Consider the following 26742-nt stretch of genomic DNA (forward strand, 5'->3'; position numbering starts at 1 on the left):
GTGGTGTGTGGTGGTGACGGTGGTGTGTGGTGGTGACGGTGGTGTGTGGTGGTGACGGTGGTGTGTGGTGGTGACGGTGGTGTGTGGTGGTGACGGTGGTGTGTGGTGGAGACGGTGGTGTGTGGTGGTGACGGTGGTGTGTGGTGGTGACGGTGGTGTGTGATGGTGACGGTGGTGTGTGATAGTGTCGGTTGTGTGTGGTGGTGACGGTGGTGTAGGATGGTGACGGTGGTGTGTGATGGTGACGGTGGTGTGTGGTGGTGATGATGGTGTGTGATATTGACGGTGGTGTGTGATGGTGACGGTGGTGTGTGATGGTGACGGTGGTGTGTGGTTGTGATGGTGGTGTGTGATATTGACGGTGGTGTGTGATGGTGACGGTGGTGTGTGGTGGTGACGGTTGTGTGTGGTGGTGACGGTGGTGTTGGATGGTGACGGTGATGTAAGATGGTGACGGTGGTGTGTAATGGTGATGGTGGTTTGTGGTGGTGACGGTGTTTTGTGATGGTGACGGTTGTGTGTGGTGGTGACGGTGGCGTGTGGTGGTGACGTTGACGTGTGGTGGTGACGGTGGTGTGTGGTGGTGACGGTGGTGTGTGGTGGTGACAATGGTGTGTGGTGGTGACGGTGGTGTGTGGTGGTGACGGTGGCGTGTGGTGGTGACGTTGACGTGTGGTGGTGACGGTTGTGTGTGGTGGTGACGGTGGTGTGTGGTGGTGACGGTGGTGTATGGTGGTGACGGTGGTGTGCGGTGGTGACGGTGGCGTGTTGTGGTAACGGTGGTGTATGGTGGTGACGGTGGCGTGTGGTGGTGACGGTGGCGTGTGGTGGTGACGGTGGTGTGTGGTGGTGACGGTGGTGTGTGGTGGTGACGGTGGTGTATGGTGGTGACGGTGGTGTGCGGTGGTGACGGTGGCGTGTTGTGGTAACGGTGGTGTATGGTGGTGACGGTGGTGTGTGGTGGTGACGGTGGTGTGTGGTGGTGACGGTGGTGTGTGGTGGTGACGGTGGTGTGTGGTGGTGACGGTGGCGTGTTGTGGTGACGGTGGTGTGTGGTGGTGACGGTGGTGTGTGGTGGTGACGGTGGTGTGTGGTGGTGACGGTGGTGTGTGGTGGTGACGGTGGTGTATGGTGGTGGCGGTAGTGTGTGGTGGTAGCGTGTGGTGGTGTATGGTGTTGACGGTGGCGTGTGGTAGTGACGGTGGTGTGTGGTGGTGACGGTGGTGTGTGATGGTGACGGTGGTGTGTGGTGGTGACGGTGGTGTGTGATGGTGACGGTGGTGTGTGATGGTGACGGTGGTGTGTGGTGGTGACGGTGGTGTGTGGTGGTGACGGTGGTGTGTGAGGATGATGGTGGTGTGTGGTGGTAACGGTGTTGTGTGGTGGTGACGGTGGTGTGTGGTGGTGACGGTGGTGTGTGGTGGTGACGGTGGTGTGTGGTGGTGACGGTGGTGTGTGGTGGTGACGGTGGTGTGTGGTGGTGACGGTGGTGTGTGATGGTGACGGTGGTGTGTGATAGTGTCGGTTGTGTGTGGTGGTGACGGTGGTGTAGGATGGTGACGGTGGTGTGTGATGGTGACGGTGGTGTGTGGTGGTGATGATGGTGTGTGATGGTGACGGTGGTGTGTGATGGTGACGGTGGTGTGTGATGGTGACGGTGGTGTGTGGTTGTGATGGTGGTGTGTGATATTGACGGTGGTGTGTGATGGTGACGGTGGTGTGTGGTGGTGACGGTTGTGTGTGGTGGTGACGGTGGTGTTGGATGGTGACGGTGATGTAAGATGGTGACGGTGGTGTGTAATGGTGATGGTGGTTTGTGGTGGTGACGGTGTTTTGTGAAGGTGACGGTTGTGTGTGGTGGTGACGGTGGCGTGTGGTGGTGACGTTGACGTGTGGTGGTGACGGTGGTGTGTGGTGGTGACGGTGGTGTGTGGTGGTGACAATGGTGTGTGGTGGTGACGGTGGTGTGTGGTGGTGACTGTGGCGTGTGGTGGTGACGTTGACGTGTGGTGGTGACGGTTGTGTGGGGTGGTGACGGTGGTGTGTGGTGGTGACGGTGGTGTGTGGTGGTGACGGTGGCGTGTGGTGGTGACGGTGGCGTGTGGTGGTGACGGTGGTGTGTGGTGGTGACGGTGGCGTGTGGTGGTGACGGTGGCGTGTGGTGGTGACGGTGGCGTGTGGTGGTGACGGTGGTATGTGGTGGTGACGGTGGCGTGTGGTGGTGACGGTGGTGTGTGGTGGTGACGGTGGCGTGTGGTGGTGACGGTGGTGTATGGTGGTGACGGTGGCGTGTGGTGGTGACGGTGGTGTATGGTGGTGACGGTGGCGTGTGGTAATGACGGTGGTGTGTGGTGGTGACGGTGGCGTGTGGTGGTGACGGTGGCGTGTGGTGGTGACGGTGGTGTGTGGTGGTGACGGTGGTGTGTGGTGGTGACGGTGGTGTATGGTGGTGACGGTGGTGTGCGGTAATGACGGTGGCGTGTTGTGGTAACGGTGGTGTGTGATGGTGACGGTGGTGTATGGTGGTAACGGTAGTGAAGGTGGTGTGTGATGGTGACGGTGGTGTGTGGTGGTGACGGTAGTGTGTGGTGGTGAAGGTGGTGTGTGGCGGTGACGGTGGTGTGTGGTGGTGATGGTGGTGTGTGATAGTGACGGTGGTGTGTGATGGTGACGGTGGTGTGTGATAGTGACGGTTGTGTGTGGTGGTGACGGTGGTGTAGGATGGTGACGGTGGTGTGTGATGGTGACGGTGGTGTGTGGTGGTGATGATGGTGTGTGATATTGACGGTGGTGTGTGATGGTGACGGTGGTGTGTGATGGTGACGGTGGTGTGTGGTTGTGATGGTGGTGTGTGATATTGACGGTGGTGTGTGATGGTGACGGTGGTGTGTGGTGGTGACGGTTGTGTGTGGTGGAGACGGTGGTGTAGGATGGTGACGGTGATGTAAGATGGTGACGGTGGTGTGTAATGGTGATGGTGGTTTGTGGTGGTGACGGTGTTTTGTGATGGTGACGGTTGTGTGTGGTGGTGACGGTGGCGTGTGGTGGTGACGTTGACGTGTGGTGGTGACGGTGGTGTGTGGTGGTGACGGTGGTGTGTGGTGGTGACGGTGGTGTGTGGTGGTGACGGTTGTGTGTGGTGGTGACGGTGGCGTGTGGTGGTGACGTTGACGTGTGGTGGTGACGGTTGTGTGTGGTGGTGACGGTGGTGTGTGGTGGTGACGGTGGTGTGTGGTGGTGACGGTGGCGTGTGGTGGTGACGGTGGCGTGTGGTGGTGACGGTGGTGTGTGGTGGTGACGGTGGCGTGTGGTGGTGACGGTGGCGTGTGGTGGTGACGGTGGTGTGTGGTGGTGACGGTGGTATGTGGTGGTGACGGTGGCGTGTGGTGGTGACGGTGGTGTGTGGTGGTGACGGTGGCGTGTGGTGGTGACGGTGGTGTATGGTGGTGACGGTGGCGTGTGGTGGTGACGGTGGTGTATGGTGGTGACGGTGGCGTGTGGTAATGACGGTGGTGTGTGGTGGTGACGGTGGCGTGTGGTGGTGACGGTGGCGTGTGGTGGTGACGGTGGTGTGTGGTGGTGACGGTGGTGTGTGGTGGTGACGGTGGTGTGTGGTGGTGACGGTGGCGTGTTGTGGTGACGGTGGTGTGTGGTGGTGACGGTGGTGTGTGGCGGTGACGGTGGTGTGTGGTGGTGACGGTGGTGTGTGGTGGTGACGGTGGTATGTGGTGGTGACGGTGGTGTATGGTGGTGGCGGTAGTGTGTGGTGGTAGCGTGTGGTGGTGACGGTGGTGTATGGTGTTGACGGTGGCGTGTGGTAGTGACGGTGGTGTGTGGTGGTGACGGTGGTGTGTGGTGGTGACGGTGGTGTGTGGTGGTGACGGTGGTGTGTGATGGTGACGGTGGTGTGTGATGGTGACGGTGGTGTGTGGTGGTGACGGTGGTGTGTGGTGGTGACGGTGGTGTGTGAGGATGACGGTGGTGTGTGGTGGTAACGGTGTTGTGTGGTGGTGACGGTGGTGTGTGGTGGTGACGGTGGTGTGTGGTGGTGACGGTGGTGTGTGGTGGTGACGGTGGTGTGTGGTGGTGACGGTGGTGTGTGGTGGTGACGGTGGTGTGTGGTGGTGAAGGTGGTGTGTGGTGGAGACGGTGGTGTGTGGTGGTGACGGTGGTGTGTGGTGGTGACGGTGGTGTGTGGTGTTGACGGTGTTGTGTGGTGGTGACGGTGGTGTGTGGTGGAGACGGTGGTGTGTGGTGGTGACGGTGGTGTGTGGTGGTGACGGTGGTGTGTGGTGGTGACGGTGTTGTGTGGTGGTCACGGTGTTGTGTGGTGGTGACGGTGGTGTTTGGTGGTGACGGTGGTGTATGGTGGTGATGGTGGTGTATGGTGGTGACAGTGGTGTGTGATATTGACGGTGGTGTGTGGTGGTGACGGTGTTGTGTGGTGGTGACGGTGGTGTGTAGTGGTGACGGTGGTGTGTGGTGGTAACGGTGTTGTGTGGTGGTGACGGTGGTGTGTGGTGGTGACGGTGGTGTGTGGTGGTGACGGTGGTGTGTGGTGGTGACGGTGGTGTGTGGTGGTGACGGTGTTGTGTGGTGGTGACGATTGTGTGTTGTGGTGACGGGTGTGTGTGGTGGTGACGGTGGTGTGTGGTGGTGACAGAGGCGTGTGGTGGTGACGGTTGTGTGTTGTGGTGACGGGTGTGTGTGGTGGTGGCGGTGGTGTGTGGTGGTAACGGTGTTTTGTGGTGGTGACGGTGGTGTGTGGTGGTGACGGTGGTGTGTGGTGGTGACGGTGTTGTGTGGTGGTGACGGTGGTGTGTGGTGGTAACGGTGTTGTGTGGTGGTGACGGTGGTGTGTGGTGGTGACGGTGGTGTGTGGTGGTGACGGTGGTGTGTGGTGGTGACAGAGGCGTGTGGTGGTGACGGTGGTGTATGGTGGTGACGGTGGTATGTGATAGTGACGGTGGTGTGTTGTGGTGACGGTGGTGTGTGGTAGTGACGGTAGTGTGTGGTGGTGACAGAGGCGTGCGGTGGTGACGATGGTATGTGATGGTGACGGTGGTGTGTGGTGGGGACGGTGGTGTGTGGTGGTGTCGGTGGTGTGTGGTGGTGACGGTGGTGTGTGGTGGTGACGGTGGTATGTGGTGGTGACGGTGGTGTATGGTGGTGGCGGTAGTGTGTGGTGGTAGCGTGTGGTGGTGACGGTGGTGTATGGTGTTGACGGTGGCGTGTGGTAGTGACGGTGGTGTGTGGTGGTGACGGTGGTGTGTGATGGTGACGGTGGTGTGTGGTGGTGACGGTGGTGTGTGATGGTGACGGTGGTGTGTGATGGTGACGGTGGTGTGTGGTGGTGACGGTGGTGTGTGGTGGTGACGGTGGTGTGTGAGGATGATGGTGGTGTGTGGTGGTGACGGTGTTGTGTGGTGGTGACGGTGGTGTGTGGTGGTGACGGTGGTGTGTGGTGGTGACGGTGGTGTGTGGTGGTGACGGTGGTGTGTGGTGGTGACGGTGGTGTGTGGTGATGACGGTGGTGTGTGGTGGTGACGGTGGTGTGTGGTGGTAACGGTGGTGTGTGGTGGAGACGGTGGTGTGTGGTGGTGACGGTGGTGTGTGGTGGTGACGGTGGTGTGTGATGGTGACGGTGGTGTGTGATAGTGTCGGTTGTGTGTGGTGGTGACGGTGGTGTAGGATGGTGACGGTGGTGTGTGATGGTGACGTTGGTGTGTGGTGGTGATGATGGTGTGTGATATTGACGGTGGTGTGTGATGGTGACGGTGGTGTGTGATGGTGACGGTGGTGTGTGGTTGTGATGGTGGTGTGTGATATTGACGGTGGTGTGTGATGGTGACGGTGGTGTGTGGTGGTGACGGTTGTGTGTGGTGGTGACGGTGGTGTAGGATGGTGACGGTGATGTAAGATGGTGACGGTGGTGTGTAATGGTGATGGTGGTTTGTGGTGGTGACGGTGTTTTGTGATGGTGACGGTTGTGTGTGGTGGTGACGGTGGCGTGTGGTGGTGACGTTGACGTGTGGTGGTGACGGTGGTGTGTGGTGGTGACGGTGGTGTGTGGTGGTGACAGTGGTGTGTGGTGGTGACGGTGGTGTGTGGTGGTGACGGTGGCGTGTGGTGGTGACGTTGACGTGTGGTGGTGACGGTTGTGTGTGGTGGTGACGGTGGTGTGTGGTGGTGACGGTGGTGTGTGGTGGTGACGGTGGCGTGTGGTGGTGACGGTGGCGTGTGGTGGTGACGGTGGTGTGTGGTGGTGACGGTGGCGTGTGGTGGTGACGGTGGCGTGTGGTGGTGACGGTGGCGTGTGGTGGTGACGGTGGTGTGTGGTGGTGACGGTGGCGTGTGGTGGTGACGGTGGTGTGTGGTGGTGACGGTGGCGTGTGGTGGTGACGGTGGTGTATGGTGGTGACGGTGGCGTGTGGTGGTGACGGTGGTGTATGGTGGTGACGGTGGCATGTGGTAATGACGGTGGTGTGTGGTGGTGACGGTGGCGTGTGGTGGTGACGGTGGCGTGTGGTGGTGACGGTGGTGTGTGGTGGTGACGGTGGTGTGTGGTGGTGACGGTGGTGTATGGTGGTGACGGTGGTGTGCGGTGGTGACGGTGGCGTGTTGTGGTAACGGTGGTGTGTGATGGTGACGGTGGTGTATGGTGGTAACGGTAGTGAAGGTGGTGTGTGATGGTGACGGTGGTGTGTGGTGGTGACGGTAGTGTGTGGTGGTGAAGGTGGTGTGAGGCGGTGACGGTGGTGTGTGGTGGTGATGGTGGTGTGTGATAGTGACGGTGGTGTGTGATGGTGACGGTGGTGTGTGATAGTGACGGTTGTGTGTGGTGGTGACGGTGGTGTAGGATGGTGACGGTGGTGTGTGATGGTGACGGTGGTGTGTGGTGGTGATGATGGTGTGTGATATTGACGGTGGTGTGTGATGGTGACGGTGGTGTGTGATGGTGACGGTGGTGTGTGGTTGTGATGGTGGTGTGTGATATTGACGGTGGTGTGTGATGGTGACGGTGGTGTGTGGTGGTGACGGTTGTGTGTGGTGGTGACGGTGGTGTAGGATGGTGACGGTGATGTAAGATGGTGACGTTGGTGTGTAATGGTGATGGTGGTTTGTGGTGGTGACGGTGTTTTGTGATGGTGACGGTTGTGTGTGGTGGTGACGGTGGCGTGTGGTGGTGACGTTGACGTGTGGTGGTGACGGTGGTGTGTGGTGGTGACGGTGGTGTGTGGTGGTGACGGTGGTGTGTGGTGGTGACGGTGGTGTGTGGTGGTGACGGTGGCGTGTGGTGGTGACGTTGACGTGTGGTGGTGACGGTTGTGTGTGGTGGTGACGGTGGTGTGTGGTGGTGACGGTGGTGTGTGGTGGTGACGGTGGCGTGTGGTGGTGACGGTGGCGTGTGGTGGTGACGGTGGTGTGTGGTGGTGACGGTGGCGTGTGGTGGTGACGGTGGCGTGTGGTGGTGACGGTGGTGTGTGGTGGTGACGGTGGTATGTGGTGGTGACGGTGGCGTGTGGTGGTGACGGTGGTGTGTGGTGGTGACGGTGGCGTGTGGTGGTGACGGTGGTGTATGGTGGTGACGGTGGCGTGTGGTGGTGACGGTGGTGTATGGTGGTGACGGTGGCGTGTGGTAATGACGGTGGTGTGTGGTGGTGACGGTGGCGTGTGGTGGTGACGTTGACGTGTGGTGGTGACGGTGGTGTGTGGTGGTGACGGTGGTGTGTGGTGGTGACGGTGGTGTATGGTGGTGACGGTGGTGTGCGGTGGTGACGGTGGCGTGTTGTGGTAACGGTGGTGTATGGTGGTGACGGTGGTGTGTGGTGGTGACGGTGGTGTGTGGTGGTGACGGTGGTGTGTGGTGGTGACGGTGGTGTGTGGTGGTGACGGTGGCGTGTTGTGGTGACGGTGGTGTGTGGTGGTGACGGTGGTGTGTGGCGGTGACGGTGGTGTGTGGTGGTGACGGTGGTGTGTGGTGGTGACGGTGGTATGTGGTGGTGACGGTGGTGTATGGTGGTGGCGGTAGTGTGTGGTGGTAGCGTGTGGTGGTGACGGTGGTGTATGGTGTTGACGGTGGCGTGTGGTAGTGACGGTGGTGTGTGGTGGTGACGGTGGTGTGTGATGGTGACGGTGGTGTGTGGTGGTGACGGTGGTGTGTGATGGTGACGGTGGTGTGTGATGGTGACGGTGGTGTGTGGTGTTGACGGTGGTGTGTGGTGGTGACGGTGGTGTGTGAGGATGACGGTGGTGTGTGGTGGTAACGGTGTTGTGTGGTGGTGACGGTGTTGTGTGGTGGTGACGGTGGTGTGTGGTGGTGACGGTGGTGTGTGGTGTTGACGGTGGTGTGTGGTGGTGACGGTGGTGTGTGAGGATGACGGTGGTGTGTGGTGGTAACGGTGTTGTGTGGTGGTGACTGTGGTGTGTGGTGGTGACGGTGGTGTGTGGTGGAGACGGTGGTGTGTGGTGGTGACGGTGGTGTGTGGTGGTGACGGTGGTGTGTGGTGTTGACGGTGTTGTGTGGTGGTGACGGTGGTGTGTGGTGGAGACGGTGGTGTGTGGTGGTGACGGTGGTGTGTGGTGGTGACGGTGGTGTGTGGTGGTGACGGTGTTGTGTGGTGGTCACGGTGGTGTGTGGTGGTGACGGTGGTGTTTGGTGGTGACGGTGGTGTATGGTGGTGATGGTGGTGTATGGTGGTGACAGTGGTGTGTGATATTGACGGTGGTGTGTGGTGGTGACGGTGTTGTGTGGTGGTGACGGTGGTGTGTGGTGGTGACGGTGATGTGTGGTGGTAACGGTGTTGTGTGGTGGTGACGGTGGTGTGTGGTGGTGACGGTGGTGTGTGGTGGTGACGGTGGTGTGTGGTGGTGACGGTGGTGTGTGGTGGTGACGGTGTTGTGTGGTGGTGACGGTTGTGTGTTGTGGTGACGGGTGTGTGTGGTGGTGACGGTGGTGTGTGGTGGTGACAGAGGCGTGTGGTGGTGACGGTTGTGTGTTGTGGTGACGGGTGTGTGTGGTGGTGACGGTGGTGTGTGGTGGTAACGGTGTTGTGTGGTGGTGACGGTGGTGTGTGGTGGTGACGGTGGTGTGTGGTGGTGACGGTGTTGTGTGGTGGTGACGGTGGTGTGTGGTGGTAACGGTGTTGTGTGGTGGTGACGGTGGTGTGTGGTGGTGACGGTGGTGTGTGGTGGTGACGGTGGTGTGTGATGGTGACAGAGGCGTGTGGTGACAGAGGTGCCAGGGGTGGCAGTGTGGTGGTGGTGCCAGGGGTGGCAGTGTGGTGGTGCCAGGGGTGGCAGTGCGGTGGTGCCAGGGGTGGCAGTGTGGTGGTGGTACCAGGGGTGGTGTGTGGTGGTGACGGTGGTATGTGATAGTGACGGTGGTGTGTTGTGGTGACGGTGGTGTGTGGTAGTGACGGTAGTGTGTGGTGGTGACAGGCGTGTGGTGGTGACGATGGTATGTGATGGTGACGGTGGTGTGTGGTGGGGACGGTGGTGAAGGTGGTGTGTGGTGGTGTGTGGTGGTGACGGTGGTGTGTGGTGGTGACGGTGGTATGTGATGGTGACGGTAGTGTGTGGTGGTGACGGTGGTGAAGGTGGTGTGTGGTGGTGACGGTGGTGTGTGATGGTGTGTGGTGGTGACGGTGGTGTGTGATGGTGACGGTGGTGTGTGATGGTGTGTGGTGGTGACGGTGGTGTGTGGTGGTGACGGTGGTGTGTGATGGTGTGTGGTGGTGACGGTGGTGTGTGATGGTGACGGTGGTGTGTGGTGGTGACAGTGGTGTGTGGTGGTGACGGTGGCATTGTGGTGGTGCCAGGGGTGGCAGTGTTGTGGTGGTGCCAGGGGTGGCAATGTTGTGGTGGTGCCAGGGGTGGCAGTGTTGTGGTGGTGCCAGGGGTGGCAGTGTTGTAGTGGTGCCAGGGGTGGCAGTGTTGTGGTGGTGCCAGGGGTGGCAGTGTTGTGGTGGTGCCAGGAGTGGAAGTGTGGTGGTGCCAGGGGTGGCAGTGTGGTGGTGCCAGGAGTGGCAGTGTGGTGGTGCCAGGGGTGGCAGTGTTGTGGTGGTGCCAGGGGTGGCAGTGTTGTGGTGGTGCCAGGGGTGGCAGTGTGGTGGTGCCAGGAGTGGAAGTGTGGTGGTGCCAGTGGTGGCAGTGTGGTGGTGCCAGGAGTGGCAGTGTGGTGGTGCAAGGGGAGCAGTGTGGTGGTGCCAGGGGTGGCAGTGGTGGTGGTGCCAGGGGAGGCAGTGTGGTGGTGCCAGGGGTGGCAGTGTGGTGGTGCCAGGGGTGGCAGTGTGGTGGTGGTGCCAGGGGTGGCAGTGTGGTGGTGCCAGGGGTGGCAGTGTAGTGGTGCCAGGGGCGGCAGTGTGGTGGTGGTGCCAGGGGTGGCAGTGTGGTGGTACCACGGGTGGCAGTGTGGTGGTGCCACGGGTGGCAGTGTGGTGGTGCTAGGGGCGGCAGTATGGTGGTGCCAAGTGTGGCAATGTGGTGGTGCAGGGGTTGGCAGTGTGGTGGTGGTGCCAGGGGTTGGCAGTGTGGTGGTGGTGCCAAGGGTGGCAGTGTGGTGGTGCCAGGGTTGACAGTGTGGTTGCGGTGGTGCCAGGGGTGGCAGTGTGGTGGTGCCACGGGTGGTAGTGTGGTGGTGCCAGGGGTGGCAGTGTGGTGGTGCCAGGGGTGGCAGTGTGGTGGTGGTGCCAGGGGCGGCAGTGTGGTGGTGCCAGGGGTGGCAGTGTGATGGTGGTGCCAGGGGTTGGCAGTGTGGTGGTGGTGCCAAGGGTGGCAGTGTGGTGGTGCCAGGGTTGACAGTGTGGTTGCGGTGGTGCCAGGGGTGGCAGTGTGGTGGTGCCACGGGTGGTAGTGTGGTGGTGCCAGGGGTGGCAGTGTGGTGGTGCCAGGGGTGGCAGTGTGGTGGTGGTGCCAGGGGCGGCAGTGTGGTGGTGCCAGGGGTGGCAGTGTGGTGGTGGTGCCAGGGGTGGCAGTGTGGTGGTGCCAGGGGTGGCAGTGTGGTGGTGACAGGGGTGGCAGTGTGGTGGTGGTGCCAGGGATAGCAGTGTGGTGGTGCCACGGGTGGCAGTGTGGTGGTACCACGGGTGGCAGTGTGGTGGTGCCACGGGTGGCAGTGTGGTGGTGCCAGGGGTGGCAGTGTGGTGGTGGTACCTGGGTTGGCAGTGTGGTGGTGCCACGGGTGGCAGTGTGGTGGTGCCACGGGTGGCAGTGTGGTGGTGGTGCCAGGGGTGGCAGTGTGGTGGTACCTGGGTGGCAGTGTGGTGGTGCCACGGGTGGCAGTGTGGTGGTGCCAGGGGTGGCAGTGTGGTGGTGGTGCCAGGGGTGACAGTGTGGTGGTGCCACGGGTGGCAGTGTGGTGGTGCCAGGGGTGGCAGTGTGGTGGTGGTGCCAGGGGTCGCAGTGTGGTGGTGGTGCCAGGGGCGGCAGTGTGGTGGTGCCAGGGGTGGCAGTGGTGGTGGTGCCAGGGGTGGCAGTGTGGTGGTGGTGCCAGGGGTGGCAGTGTGGTGGTGCCATGGGTGGCAGTGTGGTGGTGCCAGGGTTGGCAGTGTGGTGGTGGTGCCAGGGGTGGCAGTGGTGGTGGTGCCAGGGGTGGCAGTGTGGTGGTGCCAGGGGTGGCAGTGTGGTGGTGCCAGGGGTGGCAGTGTGGTGGTGCCTGTGGTGGCAGTGGTGGTGGTGCCAGGGGTGGCAGTGTGGTGGTGCCACGGGTGGCAGTGTGGTGGTGCCAGGGGTGGCAGTGCGGTGGTGCCAGTGGTGGCAGTGCGGTGGTGCCAGGGGTGGCAGTGTGGTGGTGGTGCCAGTGGTGGCAGTGTGGTGGTGGTGCCACGGGTGGCAGTGTGGTGGTGGTGCCAGGGGTGGCAGTGCGGTGGTGCCAGTGGTGGCAGTGTGGTGGTGCCAGGGGTGGCAGTGTGGTGGTGCCAGTGGTGGCAGTGTGGTGGTACTTGGGTTGGCAGTGTGGTGGTGCCAGGGGTGGCAGTGTGGTGGTGCCAGAGGGTGGCAGTGTGGTGGTGCCAGAGGGTGGCAGTGTGGTGGTGCCAGGGGTGGCAGTGTGGTGGTACTTGGGTTGGCAGTGTGGTGGTGCCAGGGGTGGCAGTGTGGTGGTGCCAGGGGTGGCAGTGGTGGTGGTGCCAGTGGTGGCAGTTTGGTGGTGGTGCCAGGGGTGGCAGTGTGGTGGTGCCAGGGGTGGCAGTTTGGTGGTGGTGCCAGGGGTGGCAGTGTGGTGGTGCCAGGGGTGGCAGTGTGGTGGTGCCAGGGGTGGCAGTGGTGGTGGTGCCAGTGGTGGCAGTTTGGTGGTGGTGCCAGGGGTGGCAGTGTGGTGGTGCCAGGGTGGCAGTTTGGTGGTGGTGCCAGGGGTGGCAGTGTGGTGGTGCCAGGAATGGGCAAAATATGACCCATCGCTGTTTTCAGTAATTGGCATACATTCGGTTTAAAAAGTCGTAATTTGAAAATGAAAATAGGTGCAGAGAGTCAGAATTCGGCTAAAAAATCACGCTCAGCAGATAAATTTCCGACTTTTGGGATATTTTGAAAACTGCAGGAGAGTTTGGGCAAAATATGACCCATCGCGGTTTTCAGTAATTGGCACATTTTCGATATAAAAAATCGTAATTTGAAAATGCAAAAATGGGCAGAGAGTCAGAATTCAGCTCAAAAAATCATACTTAGGGGTGAAATTTCCGATATTTCAGTTTTTTTGAAAATTACAGGGGGGTTTGGGCAAAATATGACGTATCGACGTTTTAAGTAATTGGCATCTTTTCGGTATATATCTGAAATGTCGGAAATGTCACTTCAAAGTGTAATTTTTTGAGTTGAATTCTGACTCTCTGCACCTATTTACATTTTCCAGGCATATAATTATTTTCGACATTTAAGACATTTTGAAAACTGCAGGGGGTTTGAGCAAAATATGACCCTTCGCCGTTTTCAGTAATTGGCATATTTTTAGTATAAAAGTGAAAATAGGTGCAGAGAGTCAGAACTCGGCTCAAAAGTCCCGCTCAGGAGTCAAATTTCCGACATTTCAAATATTTTGAAAACTGCAGGGGGACTGGTCAAAATATGACCCATCGCCGTTTTCAGTAATTGGCATATTTTCGGTATAAAAATTCGTTAGTTAAAAATGAAGATAGGTGCAGAGAGTAAGACTTCGACTCAAAAATTACAGTCAGCAGTTTAATTTCCGACTTTTGGGATATTTTGAAAACTGCAGGGGAGTTTGGGCAAAATATGACCCATCGCCGTTTTCAGTAACTGGGATATTTTCGGTATAAAAAATAGTAATTTGAAAATGTAAATAGGTGCAGAGAGTCAGAATTCAACTCAAAAAATCACGCTTTAAAGTGACATTTCCGACATTTCAGCTATTCCGAAAATTACAGGCGGGTTTGGGTAAAATATGACTCATCGCTATTTTCAGTAATTGGCATATTTTTGGTATTAAATGTCGTAAGTTACAAATGAAAATAGGTGTAGTTAATCAGAATTTAGCTCAAAAATCACGCTCAGGAGTTAAATTTCAGACTTTTGGTATATTTTAAAAACTGCAGGGGGGTTTGGGCAAAATATGACAAAGGCAGTTTTCAGTAATTGGCATATTTTCGTTATAAAAAGTCGTAATTTGAAAATGAAAATAGGTGCAGAGTCAGAATTCGGCTCAAAAATCAAGCTCAGGAGTCAAATATCCGACATTTCAGATATTTTAAAAATTGCAGGGGGTTTGGGCAAAATATGACCCATCGCCGTTTTCAGTAATTGGCATATTTTCGGTATAAAAAGTCGTAAGTTAAAAATGAAAATAGGTGCAGAGAGTCAGAATTCGGCTCAAAAATCACGCTCAGGAGTCAAATTTCCGACATTTTAGATATTTTGAAAACTGCAGCAGAGGGGGGGGGGGTTTGGGAAAAATATGACATATCGCCGAATTCATTAATTGGCTTATTTTCGGTACAAAAAGTCGTAAGTTAAAAATTAAAATAAGTACAGAGAGTCTGAATTCGGCTCAAAAATCATGCTCAGGAGTCAAATTTCAGACATTTCAGATATTTTGAAAACTGCAAGGGGGTTTGGGAAAAATATGACCCATCGCCGTTTTCAGTAATTGGCATATTTTCGGAATAAAAAGCATTAATTTGAAAATGAAAATAGGTGCAGAGAGTCAGAATTTGGCTCAAACATTACGCTCAGGAGTCAAATTTCCGACATTTCAGATATTTTGTAAATTGCAGGGGGGTTTGGGCAAAATATGACCCATCGCCGTTTTCAGTAATTAGCATATTTTCGGTATAAAAAGTTGTAAGTTAAAAATTAAAATTGGTGCAGAGAGTCAGAATTCGGTTCAAAAATCACGCTCAGGAGTTAAATTTTCGAATTTTGAGATATTTTAAAAACTGCAGGGGGGTTTTGGCAAAATATGACCCATCGTGGTTTTCAGTAATTGGCACATTTTCGTATAAAAAATTCGTAATTTGAAAATGCAAAAAGGGGCAGAGACTCAGAATTCAGCTCAAAAAATCACGCTTAGGGGTGAAATTTCCGATATATCAGTTATTTTGAAAATTACAGGGGGGTTTGGGCAAAAGATGACATATCGACGTTTTAAGTAATTGCCATATTTTCGGTATATGCCAATTACCAGGCATATAAATATTTTCGACATTTAAGAAATTTTGAAAACTGCAGGGGGTTTGAGCAAAATATGTCCCTTCTCCGTTTTCAGTAATTGGCATATTTTTGGTATAACAATTTGTAAGTTAAAAATGAAGATAGGTGTTGAGAGTAAGAAATCGACTCAAAAATCACGCTCAGCAGTTAAATTTCCGATTTTTGGGATATTTTGAAAACTGCAGGGGGGTTTGGGCAAAATATGACCAATGGCCGTTTTTAGTTATTGGCATATTTTCGGTATAAAAGTCGTAATTTGAAAATGAAAACAGGTGCAGAGAGTCAGAATTCAGCTCGAAAAATCTACGCTTAGGGGTGAAATTTCCGACTTTTCACATATTTTGAAAATTACAGGGAGATTTGGGCAAAAAATGACCTATCGACGTTTTCGGTAATTGGCATATTTTCGGTATAAAAATTCGTAAGTTAGAAATGAAAATAGGTAAAGAGAGTCAGAATTCGGCTCAAAAATATCGCTCTAGAGTCAAATTTCTGACATTTCAGATATTTTGAAAACTACAGGGGGATTTGGGCAAAATATGACCCATCGCCGTTTTCAGTAATTGGCATATTTTCGGTATAAAAATTCGTAAGTTAAATATGAAAATAGGTGCAGAGAGTCAGAATTCGGCTCAAAAATCATGCTCAGGAGTCAAATTTCCGACATTTCAGATATTTTGAAAACTACAGGGGGCTTAGGGCAAAATATGACATATCGCCGTTTTCAGTAATTGGCATATTTTCGGTATAAAAAGTCGTAAATTAAAAATGAAAATAGGTGCAGAGAGTCAGAATTCGGCTCAAAAATCACGCTCTGGAGTCAAATTTCCGACATTTTAGATATTTTGAAAACTACAGGGGGATTAGGGCAAAATATGACCCATCGCCGTTTTCAGTAATTGGCATATTTTCAATATAAAATTCGTAATTTAAAATGAAAATAGGTGCAGAGAGTCAGAATTCGGCTCAAAAATCACGCTCAGGAGTCAAATTTCCGACATTTCAGATATTTTGAAAACTGCAAGGGGGTTTGGTCAAAATATGACCCATCGTCGTTTTCAGTAATTGGCATATTTTCGGCATAAAAAGTCGTAATTTGAAATTGAAAATAGGTGCAGAGAGTCAGAATTCGGCTCAAAAATTACGCTCAGTAATCAAACTTCCGACATTTCAGATATTTTGAAAATTGCAGGGGATTTGGTCAAAATATGACCCATCGCCCATTTCAGTAATTGGCATATTTTCGGTATAAAAAGTCGTAAGTTAAAAATGAAAATTGGTGAAGAGAGTCAGAATTCGACTCAAAAATCACGCTCAGGAGTTAAATTTCTGGCTCTTAGGATATTTTGAAAATTGCATGGGAGTATTGGCCAAAATATGACCCATCGCTGTTTTCAGTAATTGGCATACATTCGGTTTAAAAAGTCGTAATTTGAAAATGAAAATAGGTGCAGAGAGTCAGAATTCGGCTAAAAAATCACGCTCAGCAGTTAAATTTCCGACTTTTGGGATATTTTGAAAACTGCAGGAGAGTTTGGGCAAAATATGACCCATCGCGGTTTTCAGTAATTGGCACATTTTCGATATAAAAAAATCGTAATTTGAAAATGCAGAAAGGGGCAGAGAGTCAGAATTCAGCTCAAAAAATCATGCTTAGGGGTGAAATTTCCGATATTTCAGTTATTTTGAAAATTACAGGGGGGTTTGGGCAAAATATGATGTATCGACGTTTTAAGTAATTGGCATCTTTTCGGTATATATGTGAAATGTCGGAAATGTCACTTCAAAGTGTAATTTTTTGAGTTGAATTCTGACTCTCTGCACCTATTTACATTTTCCAGGCATATAATTATTTTCGACATTTAAGACATTTTGAAAACTGCAGGGGGTTTGAGCAAAATATGACCCTTTGCCGTTTTCAGTAATTGGCATATTTTTAGTATAAAAGTGAAAATAAGTGCAGAGAGTCAGTACTCGGCTCAAAATTCCCGCTCAGGAGTCAAATTTCCCACATTTCAAATATTTTGAAAACTGCAGGGGGACTGGTCAAAATATGACCCATCGCCGTTTTCAGTAATTGGCATATTTTCGGTATAAAAATTCGTTAGTTAAAAATGAAGATAGGTGCAGAGAGTAAGAATTCGACTCAAAAATTACAGTCAGCAGTTTAATTTCCGACTTTTGGGATATTTTGAAAACTGCAGGGGAGTTTGGGCAAAATATGACCCATCGCCGTTTTCAGTAACTGGGATATTTTCGGTATAAAAAATAGTAATTTGAAAATGTAAATAGGTGCAGAGAATCAGAATTCAACTCAAAAAATCACGCTTTGAAGTGACATTTCCGACATTTCAGATATTCCGAAAATTACAGGCGGGTTTGGGCAAAATATGACGCATCGCTATTTTCAGTAATTGGCATATTTTCTTTATAAAATGTCGTAAGTTAAAAATGAAAATAGGTGCAGATAATCAGAATTTAGCTCAAAAATCACGCTCAGGAGTTAAATTTCCGACATTTGGTATATTTTAAAAACTGCAGGGGGGGTTTGGGCGAAGTATGACAAAGGCAGTTTTCAGTAACTGGCATATTTTCGTTATAAACAGTCGTAATTTGAAAATGAAAATAGGCGCAGAGTCAGAATTCGGCTCAAAAATCAATCTCAGGAGTCAAATATCCGACATTTCAGATATTTTAAAAATTGCAGGGGGTTTGGGCAAAATATGACCCATCACCGTTTTCAGTAATTGGCATATTTTCGGTATAAAAAGTCGTAAGTTAAAAATTAAAATAGGTGCAGAGAGTCAGAATTCGGCTCAAAAATCTCGCTCAGGAGTCAAATTTCCGACATTTTAGATATTTTGAAAACTGCAGCAGGGGGGGGGGGGGTTGGGAAAAATATGACCTATCGCCGAATTCAGTAATTGGCTTATTTTCGGGACAAAAAGTCGTAAGTTAAAAATTAAATTGAGTACACAGAGTCAGAATTCGGCTCAAAAATCATGCTCAGGAGTCAAATTTCAGACATTTCAGATATTTTGAAAACTGCAAGGGGGTTTGGGAAAAATTATGACCAATCGCCGTTTTCAGTAATTGGCATATTTTCGGTATAAAAAGCAGTAATTTGCAAATGAAAATAGGTGCAGAGAGTCAGAATTTGGCTCAAAAATTACGCTCAGGAGTCAAATTTCCGACATTTCAGATATTTTGTAAATTGCAGGGGGGTTTGGGCAAAATATGACCCATCGCCGTTTTCAGTAATTAGCATATTTTCGGTATAAAAAGTTGTAAGTTAAAAATTAAAATTGGTGCAGAGAGTCAGAATTCGGTTCAAAAATCACGCTCAGGAGTTAAATTTTCGAATTTTGAGATATTTTAAAAACTGCAGGGGGGTTTTGGCAAAATATGACCCATCGTGGTTTTCAGTAATTGGCACATTTTCGTATAAAAATTCGTAATTTGAAAATGCAAAAAGGGGCAGAGACTCAGAATTCAGCTCAAAAAATCACGCTTAGGGGTGAAATTTCCGATATATCAGTTATTTTGAAAATTACAGGGGGGTTTGGGCAAAAGATGACATATCGACGTTTTAAGTAATTGCCATATTTTCGGTATATGCCAATTACCAGGCATATAAATATTTTCGACATTTAAGAAATTTTGAAAACTGCAGGGGGTTTGAGCAAAATATGTCCCTTCTCCGTTTTCAGTAATTGGCATATTTTTGGTATAACAATTTGTAAGTTAAAAATGAAGATAGGTGTTGAGAGTAAGAAATCGACTCAAAAATCACGCTCAGCAGTTAAATTTCCGATTTTTGGGATATTTTGAAAACTGCAGGGGGGTTTGGGCAAAATATGACCAATGGCCGTTTTTAGTTATTGGCATATTTTCGGTATAAAAGTCGTAATTTGAAAATGAAAACAGGTGCAGAGAGTCAGAATTCAGCTCGAAAAATCTACGCTTAGGGGTGAAATTTCCGACTTTTCACATATTTTGAAAATTACAGGGAGATTTGGGCAAAAAATGACCTATCGACGTTTTCGGTAATTGGCATATTTTCGGTATAAAAATTCGTAAGTTAGAAATGAAAATAGGTAAAGAGAGTCAGAATTCGGCTCAAAAATATCGCTCTAGAGTCAAATTTCTGACATTTCAGATATTTTGAAAACTACAGGGGGATTTGGGCAAAATATGACCCATCGCCGTTTTCAGTAATTGGCATATTTTCGGTATAAAAATTCGTAAGTTAAATATGAAAATAGGTGCAGAGAGTCAGAATTCGGCTCAAAAATCATGCTCAGGAGTCAAATTTCCGACATTTCAGATATTTTGAAAACTACAGGGGGCTTAGGGCAAAATATGACATATCGCCGTTTTCAGTAATTGGCATATTTTCGGTATAAAAAGTCGTAAATTAAAAATGAAAATAGGTGCAGAGAGTCAGAATTCGGCTCAAAAATCACGCCCTGGAGTCAAATTTCCGACATTTTAGATATTTTGAAAACTACAGGGGGATTAGGGCAAAATATGACCCATCGCCGTTTTCAGTAATTGGCATATTTTCAATATAAAATTCGTAATTTAAAATGAAAATAGGTGCAGAGAGTCAGAATTCGGCTCAAAAATCACGCTCAGGAGTCAAATTTCCGACATTTCAGATATTTTGAAAACTGCAAGGGGGTTTGGTCAAAATATGACCCATCGTCGTTTTCAGTAATTGGCATATTTTCGGCATAAAAAGTCGTAATTTGAAATTGAAAATAGGTGCAGAGAGTCAGAATTCGGCTCAAAAATTACGCTCAGTAATCAAACTTCCGACATTTCAGATATTTTGAAAATTGCAGGGGATTTGGTCAAAATATGACCCATCGCCCATTTCAGTAATTGGCATATTTTCGGTATAAAAAGTCGTAAGTTAAAAATGAAAATTGGTGAAGAGAGTCAGAATTCGACTCAAAAATCACGCTCAGGAGTTAAATTTCCGGCTCTTAGGATATTTTGAAAATTGCATGGGAGTATTGGCCAAAATATGACCCATCGCTGTTTTCAGTAATTGGCATACATTCGGTTTAAAAAGTCGTAATTTGAAAATGAAAATAGGTGCAGAGAGTCAGAATTCGGCTAAAAAATCACGCTCAGCAGTTAAATTTCCGACTTTTGGGATATTTTGAAAACTGCAGGAGAGTTTGGGCAAAATATGACCCATCGCGGTTTTCAGTAATTGGCACATTTTCGATATATAAAAATCGTAATTTGAAAATGCAGAAAGGGGCAGAGAGTCAGAATTCAGCTCAAAAAATCATGCTTAGGGGTGAAATTTCCGATATTTCAGTTATTTTGAAAATTACAGGGGGGTTTGGGCAAAATATGATGTATCGACGTTTTAAGTAATTGGCATCTTTTCGGTATATATGTGAAATGTCGGAAATGTCACTTCAAAGTGTAATTTTTTGAGTTGAATTCTGACTCTCTGCACCTATTTACATTTTCCAGGCATATAATTATTTTCGACATTTAAGACATTTTGAAAACTGCAGGGGGTTTGAGCAAAATATGACCCTTTGCCGTTTTCAGTAATTGGCATATTTTTAGTATAAAAGTGAAAATAAGTGCAGAGAGTCAGTACTCGGCTCAAAATTCCCGCTCAGGAGTCAAATTTCCCACATTTCAAATATTTTGAAAACTGCAGGGGGACTGGTCAAAATATGACCCATCGCCGTTTTCAGTAATTGGCATATTTTCGGTATAAAAATTCGTTAGTTAAAAATGAAGATAGGTGCAGAGAGTAAGAATTCGACTCAAAAATTACAGTCAGCAGTTTAATTTCCGACTTTTGGGATATTTTGAAAACTGCAGGGGAGTTTGGGCAAAATATGACCCATCGCCGTTTTCAGTAACTGGGATATTTTCGGTATAAAAAATAGTAATTTGAAAATGTAAATTGGTGCAGAGAATCAGAATTCAACTCAAAAAATCACGCTTTGAAGTGACATTTCCGACATTTCAGATATTCCGAAAATTACAGGCGGGTTTGGGCAAAATATGACGCATCGCTATTTTCAGTAATTGGCATATTTTCTTTATAAAATGTCGTAAGTTAAAAATGAAAATAGGTGCAGATAATCAGAATTTAGCTCAAAAATCACGCTCAGGAGTTAAATTTCCGACATTTGGTATATTTTAAAAACTGCAGGGGGGGTTTGGGCAAAGTATGACAAAGGCAGTTTTCAGTAACTGGCATATTTTCGTTATAAAAAGTCGTAATTTGAAAATGAAAATAGGCGCAGAGTCAGAATTCGGCTCAAAAATCAATCTCAGGAGTCAAATATCCGACATTTCAGATATTTTAAAAATTGCAGGGGGTTTGGGCAAAATATGACCCATCACCGTTTTCAGTAATTGGCATATTTTCGGTATAAAAAGTCGTAAGTTAAAAATTAAAATAGGTGCAGAGAGTCAGAATTCGGCTCAAAAATCTCGCTCAGGAGTCAAATTTCCGACATTTTAGATATTTTGAAAACTGCAGCAGGGGGGGGGGGGGTTGGGAAAAATATGACCTATCGCCGAATTCAGTAATTGGCTTATTTTCGGGACAAAAAGTCGTAAGTTAAAAATTAAATTGAGTACACAGAGTCAGAATTCGGCTCAAAAATCATGCTCAGGAGTCAAATTTCAGACATTTCAGATATTTTGAAAACTGCAAGGGGGTTTGGGAAAAATTATGACCAATCGCCGTTTTCAGTAATTGGCATATTTTCGGTATAAAAAGCAGTAATTTGCAAATGAAAATAGGTGCAGAGAGTCAGAATTTGGCTCAAAAATTACGCTCAGGAGTCAAATTTCCGACATTTCAGATATTTTGTAAATTGCAGGGGGGTTTGGGCAAAATATGACCCATCGCCGTTTTCAGTAATTAGCATATTTTCGGTATAAAAAGTTGTAAGTTAAAAATTAAAATTGGTGCAGAGAGTCAGAATTCGGTTCAAAAATCACGCTCAGGAGTTAAATTTTCGAATTTTGAGATATTTTAAAAACTGCAGGGGGGTTTTGGCAAAATATGACCCATCGTGGTTTTCAGTAATTGGCACATTTTCGTATAAAAATTCGTAATTTGAAAATGCAAAAAGGGGCAGAGACTCAGAATTCAGCTCAAAAAATCACGCTTAGGGGTGAAATTTCCGATATATCAGTTATTTTGAAAATTACAGGGGGGTTTGGGCAAAAGATGACATATCGACGTTTTAAGTAATTGCCATATTTTCGGTATATGCCAATTACCAGGCATATAAATATTTTCGACATTTAAGAAATTTTGAAAACTGCAGGGGGTTTGAGCAAAATATGTCCCTTCTCCGTTTTCAGTAATTGGCATATTTTTGGTATAACAATTTGTAAGTTAAAAATGAAGATAGGTGTTGAGAGTAAGAAATCGACTCAAAAATCACGCTCAGCAGTTAAATTTCCGATTTTTGGGATATTTTGAAAACTGCAGGGGGGTTTGGGCAAAATATGACCAATGGCCGTTTTTAGTTATTGGCATATTTTCGGTATAAAAGTCGTAATTTGAAAATGAAAACAGGTGCAGAGAGTCAGAATTCAGCTCGAAAAATCTACGCTTAGGGGTGAAATTTCCGACTTTTCACATATTTTGAAAATTACAGGGAGATTTGGGCAAAAAATGACCTATCGACGTTTTCGGTAATTGGCATATTTTCGGTATAAAAATTCGTAAGTTAGAAATGAAAATAGGTAAAGAGAGTCAAAATTCGGCTCAAAAATATCGCTCTAGAGTCAAATTTCTGACATTTCAGATATTTTGAAAACTACAGGGGGATTTGGGCAAAATATGACCCATCGCCGTTTTCAGTAATTGGCATATTTTCGGTATAAAAAGTCGTAAGTTAAATATGAAAATAGGTGCAGAGAGTCAGAATTCGGCTCAAAAATCATGCTCAGGAGTCAAATTTCCGACATTTCAGATATTTTGAAAACTACAGGGGGCTTAGGGCAAAATATGACATATCGCCGTTTTCAGTAATTGGCATATTTTCGGTATAAAAAGTCGTAAATTAAAAATGAAAATAGGTGCAGAGAGTCAGAATTCGGCTCAAAAATCACGCCCTGGAGTCAAATTTCCGACATTTTAGATATTTTGAAAACTACAGGGGGATTAGGGCAAAATATGACCCATCGCCGTTTTCAGTAATTGGCATATTTTCAATATAAAATTCGTAATTTAAAATGAAAATAGGTGCAGAGAGTCAGAATTCGGCTCAAAAATCACGCTCAGGAGTCAAATTTCCGACATTTCAGATATTTTGAAAACTGCAAGGGGGTTTGGTCAAAATATGACCCATCGTCGTTTTCAGTAATTGGCATATTTTCGGCATAAAAAGTCGTAATTTGAAATTGAAAATAGGTGCAGAGAGTCAGAATTCGGCTCAAAAATTACGCTCAGTAATCAAACTTCCGACATTTCAGATATTTTGAAAATTGCAGGGGATTTGGTCAAAATATGACCCATCGCCCATTTCAGTAATTGGCATATTTTCGGTATAAAAAGTCGTAAGTTAAAAATGAAAATTGGTGAAGAGAGTCAGAATTCGACTCAAAAATCACGCTCAGGAGTTAAATTTCCGGCTCTTAGGATATTTTGAAAATTGCATGGGAGTATTGGCCAAAATATGACCCATCGCTGTTTTCAGTAATTGGCATACATTCGGTTTAAAAATTCGTAATTTGAAAATGAAAATAGGTGCAGAGAGTCAGAATTCGGCTAAAAAATCACGCTCAGCAGTTAAATTTCCGACTTTTGGGATATTTTGAAAACTGCAGGAGAGTTTGGGCAAAATATGACCCATCGCGGTTTTCAGTAATTGGCACATTTTCGATATAAAAAAATCGTAATTTGAAAATGCAGAAAGGGGCAGAGAGTCAGAATTCAGCTCAAAAAATCATGCTTAGGGGTGAAATTTCCGATATTTCAGTTATTTTGAAAATTACAGGGGGGTTTGGGCAAAATATGATGTATCGACGTTTTAAGTAATTGGCATCTTTTCGGTATATATGTGAAATGTCGGAAATGTCACTTCAAAGTGTAATTTTTTGAGTTGAATTCTGACTCTCTGCACCTATTTACATTTTCCAGGCATATAATTATTTTCGACATTTAAGACATTTTGAAAACTGCAGGGGGTTTGAGCAAAATATGACCCTTTGCCGTTTTCAGTAATTGGCATATTTTTAGTATAAAAGTGAAAATAAGTGCAGAGAGTCAGTACTCGGCTCAAAATTCCCGCTCAGGAGTCAAATTTCCCACATTTCAAATATTTTGAAAACTGCAGGGGGACTGGTCAAAATATGACCCATCGCCGTTTTCAGTAATTGGCATATTTTCGGTATAAAAATTCGTTAGTTAAAAATGAAGATAGGTGCAGAGAGTAAGAATTCGACTCAAAAATTACAGTCAGCAGTTTAATTTCCGACTTTTGGGATATTTTGAAAACTGCAGGGGAGTTTGGGCAAAATATGACCCATCGCCGTTTTCAGTAACTGGGATATTTTCGGTATAAAAAATAGTAATTTGAAAATGTAAATAGGTGCAGAGAATCAGAATTCAACTCAAAAAATCACGCTTTGAAGTGACATTTCCGACATTTCAGATATTCCGAAAATTACAGGCGGGTTTGGGCAAAATATGACGCATCGCTATTTTCAGTAATTGGCATATTTTCTTTATAAAATGTCGTAAGTTAAAAATGAAAATAGGTGCAGATAATCAGAATTTAGCTCAAAAATCACGCTCAGGAGTTAAATTTCCGACATTTGGTATATTTTAAAAACTGCAGGGGGGGTTTGGGCAAAGTATGACAAAGGCAGTTTTCAGTAACTGGCATTTTTTCGTTATAAAAAGTCGTAATTTGAAAATGAAAATAGGCGCAGAGTCAGAATTCGGCTCAAAAATCAATCTCAGGAGTCAAATATCCGACATTTCAGATATTTTAAAAATTGCAGGGGGTTTGGGCAAAATATGACCCATCACCGTTTTCAGTAATTGGCATATTTTCGGTATAAAAAGTCGTAAGTTAAAAATTAAAATAGGTGCAGAGAGTCAGAATTCGGCTCAAAAATCTCGCTCAGGAGTCAAATTTCCGACATTTTAGATATTTTGAAAACTGCAGCAGGGGGGGGGGGGTTGGGAAAAATATGACCTATCGCCGAATTCAGTAATTGGCTTATTTTCGGGACAAAAAGTCGTAAGTTAAAAATTAAATTGAGTACACAGAGTCAGAATTCGTCTCAAAAATCATGCTCAGGAGTCAAATTTCAGACATTTCAGATATTTTGAAAACTGCAAGGGGGTTTGGGAAAAATTATGACCAATCGCCGTTTTCAGTAATTGGCATATTTTCGGTATAAAAAGCAGTAATTTGCAAATGAAAATAGGTGCAGAGAGTCAGAATTTGGCTCAAAAATTACGCTCAGGAGTCAAATTTCCGACATTTCAGATATTTTGTAAATTGCAGGGGGGTTTGGGCAAAATATGACCCATCGCCGTTTTCAGTAATTAGCATATTTTCGGTATAAAAAGTTGTAAGTTAAAAATTAAAATTGGTGCAGAGAGTCAGAATTCGGTTCAAAAATCACGCTCAGGAGTTAAATTTTCGAATTTTGAGATATTTAAAAACTGCAAGGGGGTTTTGGCAAAATATGACCCATCGTGGTTTTCAGTAACTGGCACATTTTCAATATAAAAAATCGTAATTTGAAAATGCTAAAATAGGCAGAAAGTCAGAATTCAGCTCAAAAAATCATGCTTAGGGGTGAAATTTCCGATATTTCAGTTATTTTGAAAATTACAGGGGGGTTTGGGCAAAATATGACATATCGACGTTTTAAGTAATTGCCATATTTTCGGTATATGCCAATTACCAGGCATATAAATATTTTCGACATTTAAGAAATTTTGAAAACTGCAGGGGGTTTGAGCAAAATATGACAGTTCTCCGTTTTCAGTAATTGGCATATTTTTACAATAAAATTTTCAGTTTGGGTTGGGGGTTATCTGGCTTGGGGATTAATCTTATTGTGGCATTCTTGAAGTATGTGGGGAATAGTCCAGATGCAAGAGCTGCATTTATGATACATGTGTATTGATGGAGTGCAATCACTGGTAGGTTGGATAGTACCATCTTATTTATCTTGCTGTTGCCCGCCGCCTTGTTCTTGAAACCCATAATTGTTTTATGGACCTCTGCAATGGTTATGTGTTTCATAAGGTGGCAGTCATCGCGTATGTTGTTAAGGTCTATTGTTTGCGTCGGGGGTAGTGCTGCTGCTCTGTTATCGACTTGAGTTGTAATTTCCCTTTCATTAATTGTGCAAAAATTTAAATTTTCTTCCGGGTTTATCCTGAATATTTTTTCCCAGAACTTCCTGAATTCCTGCTCTTGTTCTCTCTCCTCCTCATAGAGTTTATTTCCTGAGGCGTCTTCCTAAACACCCTTTCTATGCGGGTGTTTAGGAAGCGGTGGTTGTTTGACAGAATTTTGTCTGGTTTACCACTGTGGCCTTGTCTGACGTAAGTTGGGAAGTCTGGGCCCAGGTGGATTAGATTTCCGTTCCTTATCATATTGTGGATGGCTTCTCCTGCTTGGTTGTTCCTTCCATGTCCCAGTGTTCTGTGCTTGGCGTTCAGATCACCCAGAAAGTAGGCATGTCTGTTCCTTCTGGTAGGTTTCATGATGTCGGCAAGGGGAAGGTAAGGACGTCTTGGTGGTTGGTAGCATGTTCCTATGAAGATTATACCTTTCGTAGTTTGGAGTTCAATTGCCAGGAAGTTTTCCTGGAAGTTATCTAGAATTTTGTGTGGAATATTTCTTTTTACGGCAATTGCCGCTCCATCGTTGGCCTGGTCAGCTCTGTTGACCTGGTAAATTTTGTAATTGAAGATCTTGATCTTCTCACCATTCTTTTTTCCATGGCTGTTAATGAGTATTGTATCAGGGTCTATTTCTCTGTACAAGTTGCTGAGTTCCAATGCTCTGTGCGGAGTCCAGCATAGAACATTGTGTT

This window comes from Procambarus clarkii, chromosome 13 (genome assembly GCF_040958095.1).
Source record: "Procambarus clarkii isolate CNS0578487 chromosome 13, FALCON_Pclarkii_2.0, whole genome shotgun sequence".
NCBI classification, from domain to species: Eukaryota; Metazoa; Arthropoda; class Malacostraca; order Decapoda; family Cambaridae; genus Procambarus; species Procambarus clarkii.